The sequence below is a fragment of the Helianthus annuus genome, chromosome 11, assembly GCF_002127325.2.
Source record: "Helianthus annuus cultivar XRQ/B chromosome 11, HanXRQr2.0-SUNRISE, whole genome shotgun sequence".
NCBI lineage: Eukaryota > Viridiplantae > Streptophyta > Magnoliopsida > Asterales > Asteraceae > Helianthus > Helianthus annuus.
This window is the reverse complement of record NC_035443.2, coordinates 59,237,946-59,242,447: the sequence shown is the minus strand read 5'-3', so window position 1 is coordinate 59,242,447 and position 4,502 is coordinate 59,237,946. Positions and strand designations below refer to the sequence as shown.

Here is a 4,502-nt window from a genome sequence, read left to right as displayed (position 1 = left end):
TAACAACGGTATCTTGAGTTGGACTTTTCTTTAAGTTGGATACATGAAATGTATCATGAATGCCATTCAGTTCAACAGGTAAGTCCAGCTTGTACGCTACTAACCCAATTCTTTCCAAAATTCTGAACGGACCAATATACCGCGTATTCAACTTTCCATGCTTCCCGAAGCGTGCCACACCCTTCCAGGGTGATACCTTTAACAAAACCATATCACCTACCTCGAACTATAAAGGTTTCCTTCTTCGGTCCGCGTAACATTTCTGACGATCGCGGGCCGCCTTGATGCGATCCCGGATCTGTTCAATTTTATCTGTGGTTTCCTGGACCACATCTGTAACGCCCCAAAATCTGAATGTTAATATTTGTCGGATGTTCCTTTATGACACGTCATGAAATAAATAACTAGGCTATTTAACATAGTTAAGGGTATGGTCAAAAGTATTAAGTAATGAAAGGTAGTGTCCTTTATGTTTTAAAGGAAAACCCGAGGGGCTAAAGTGGAAACAAATGAAAGTTGTTTACTAATTAAAAGATCAACACACACACACAAACACACATACGTGTGTGTTCGTGAAGCTTCAGGAGCTCTCAAGAACTCCAAACCCTAAACATGAAAGATCATCCAAATTGAAAGGCTAAATGATGCTTAAATCTATAACCGAGCATGGATTAATGATCACCAACATGAGGAGATCATAAGGTATGTTTTAAATTTAAGATTGGTGATCATGGGTGAAGTGGGTTATGCTCTAATCCGTGAGATAATATGAAATTGATTATGTATAAGGGTTAGAAACATCATATAGAACATGGGTTATGTAAGATTTGGGTTAATTTGATGTTTATATGTGAAACCCATTTGGTTATGGTGATGATAACAACTTGAATGATCACCCATGTCCAATTCTTGCTTAATATTGATGTATTTTGGCATGCATGGTAGATTCTTGTTAGAGGAATTGAAAGAAATGTGATTCTAGTATGTTTAATGATTATGTAGAAATGATTCATGATGATTAGAAGGAAGAATTTTGGTGAATTATGTATGAGGTTAGAAGGATATGCATGAATTAGTTGTACATTAAGCTTAGATGGTAGTACGCACACAAGGTGTTTGATGAAATGCCTAAATGACAATAATATGTGAAATTCGTACCATACGCTTGAATGATGTGATGAATATATATGGAATGTTTGATCGTATTAGTTTCAACTTAAGAATGGTTATGGAACGAATGAGAATCCTAGAAAAGAGTAAACTTAATTGATATTGGCGTTAACTATAAAGATGTTGATATGAACGGAATCGTATGTATATGTGTATATGTAACTATTTGATTATGCGGCCAAATATGTCCTACAAAATGAGTATGAAGCATAGATGGCATAATGACTATATTCTAACATGTTAATTTGTGAATGAATGTGTGTCCAAGTTGGAAGTTGAAATGCTTGATAGTTGACTTTCTGGAAAGTCAACAATGGTAGGAATGTTGTGAGGTAGATCTCTTATCATAAACGTACGGTTTAGGAAGTCAAAGTGATGCATGAAATATTTATAGCAAGATATGTAATGGCGTGTTTATATTATGCGAGTAGAAAGGATCTCATTGTTAATCTATGCTATGAGTTGCAAGAAATCCATTAATGAAAGTCAATTGTTGAGCATAGATTTATTGTGATTGATGCTTTGTGTGGCCTTGTTTACTAACAAGGGTATCAATGTATGGCCATGTAAGGATAGATAGCATGTCTACGGGCTCAAGCACGGAGGCTAATGGGTCAAAAGAAAGCATGGAACCTATGCTTGAACTTGGACGCTCAAGGTAAGTGATTTCCGTAATCACTTCTTAGTTCAAGTAAGTAATAAAGTGTTGAAATTAATTAAACATGATGTTTGAGGTTAAATATGTAGGAAAGTCTTTCGTCGTAAATGATGGGATTAAAGTTGACCAAAATGCCCTTGATGGGTATTTTGGGCAAACGATCTTAATAAGTAGTTTAGAAGCAAGTTATTGATTAGTGTAATGTCTTAGACAAGTATGGAAGCGAAGAGTATGGTCTTGGTATGTCATAAACCATTTAACGCGCAAATACCCTTAACGGGTCAAAACTAAGTATATGAACGATAACGTGTTAAGAGGATGAAAAATGTCTAAGAACTTATTATTTTATGATAGATGTCACTGATATTATTAGGTTTATAAGAGTTTATGGTAAAACAAACAAGTTACGTTGATGAATGCATGAACGGGTCGAATTATGGGTAAGAGGGTAATAAGCCGATAGCGTGTAAGTTAAGATTTTCCTTAAGGCGGTTATGGGATTTTAAGTTCATTTGATAGGATGTGAATTTACAAGCATGTAGGAAGAAACGGGAGGTTAAACGGGTAAACGGTTCGAAAGTTACGTGCGTTTTAGTGCGTACGGACGACGAAACGAACCTTTAGAAAACTGCAAAAAAAAAGAAACTAGAGGGCGTCGCCGACGGGTAGGGGGCCTAAATGTGGGATCCTAAAGAATATGTAGTAATATGGTACCTAAATGTGGGATCCTAAAGAATATGTAGTAATATGGTACCTAAATGTGGGATCCTAAAGAATATGTAGTAATATGGTACCTAAATGTGGGATCCTAAAGAATATGTAGTAATATGGTACCTAAAGGTGGGATCCTAAAGAATATGTAGTAATATGGTACCTAAATGTGGGATCCTAAAGAATATGTAGTAATATGGTACCTAAATGTGGGATCCTAAAGAATATGTAGTAATATAGTACCTAAATGTGGGATCCTAAAGAATATGTAGTAATATGGTACCTAAAGGTGGGATCCTAAAGAATATGTAGTAATATGGTACCTAAATGTGGGATCCTAAAGAATATGTAGTAATATGGTACCTAAATGTGGGATCCTAAAGAATATGTAGTAATATGGTACCTAAATGTGGGATCCTAAAGAATATGTAGTAATATGGTACCTAAAGGTGGGATCCTAAAGAATATGTAGTAATATGGTACCTAAAGGTGGGATCCTAAAGAATATGTAGTAATATGGTACCTAAATGTGGGATCCTAAAGAATATGTAGTAATATGGTACCTAAATGTGGGATCCTAAAGAATATGTAGTAATATGGTACCTAAATGTGGGATCCTAAAGAATATGTAGTAATATGGTACCTAAATGTGGGATCCTAAAGAATATGTAGTAACATGGTACCTAAAGGTGGGATCCTAAAGAATATGTAGTAATATGGTACCTAAATGTGGGATCCTAAAGAATATGTAGTAATATGGTACCTAAATGTGGGATCCTAAAGAATATGTAGTAATATGGTACCTAAATGTGGGATCCTAAAGAATATGTAGTAATATGGTACCTAAAGGTGGGATCCTAAAGAATATGTAGTAATATGGTACCTAAATGTGGGATCCTAAAGAATATGTAGTAATATGGTACCTAAATGTGGGATCCTAAAGAATATGTAGTAATTTGGTACCTAAATGTGGGATCCTAAAGAATATGTAGTAATATGGTACCTAAAGGTGGGATCCTAAAGAATATGTAGTAATATGGTACCTAAATGTGGGATCCTAAAGAATATGTAGTAATATGGTACCTAAATGTGGGATTCTAAGTTAAGAATTTCCTTAAGTAGATACGTATGAAGGTATGTATGTATGTATGTGTGAATATAAGTGGTATGTATGAATGAATGTATGTATGTATGTAGGTGTGTATGTAGGTAGTATGTGCATGTGTATATATATATCCAAGTGAGTATGTACGAAAGTGTGTGCACGTATGTAGGGTTGTGAGAAGGCATGTAATAGGTATGTATGTAGACATGTATGCGTGTATGTATGTAGGTATGCACGTATGTAGGAACGTACGTATGAATGTAGGTACGTAGATTTGTAAGTAGTTCTGTGTGAACGGATGCACATATGTAAGTATGTATGAAAGTATATACGCATGTATTCAATGAAATTGAGTATTGACGATAATAATAGTGTGCCTTGTGAACGAAGTGTAACGCAGGTACAATGAGAAAGTCTCACCACGGAATGTACGATCAGATGGAAAGCTGGGATGTAAAGAGTTAACGGAACAAAAAGTAAACGTGAATAAATCTTGTATGTTTATAATGCGTACTAATGTTATGAATTTAATGTGGTGAGCGCAGGTAGTACGAGTCACGCGGATCATCAAGGAACAGAGATCGAGGATCGAGTCACTAGTGAGATTGTACGGGAACGTTGATGTATATAATGTAGTAAACATAAGCTATGTTTTTACTTAGTAAATAAGTCGATTGATGGATTTATGTGAAAAAGTTATGTTAAAGTTAATTTTTAAATAAGTTAAGGTGTTTATAATGAAAGAAAGTTTATGGCTTGAACTTCCGCTGCGACTTTTAGTCAAATACGTATTAGGGTCTTACAAGTTGGTATCAGAGCCCTGGTTTGAGGGAATCAAGTACGAGAAGGTAGGTACTT

General features: G+C 35.3%; 1 long non-coding RNA gene across 2 annotated transcripts; it reads left to right on the top strand.

The window, feature by feature from the left end:
* Positions 1-640: 640 nt before the first annotated feature.
* Positions 641-4,078, top strand: LOC110892077. Of its 2 annotated transcripts, none has more exons than XR_004871359.1 (3): positions 641-702; positions 1,747-1,828; positions 4,035-4,078. It is a non-coding gene; the product is annotated as an uncharacterized LOC110892077 (long non-coding RNA). The 2 variants fall into 2 exon arrangements; XR_002565812.1 differs by having other exon boundaries at positions 660-702; positions 1,742-1,828.
* Positions 4,079-4,502: the final 424 nt, after the last annotated feature.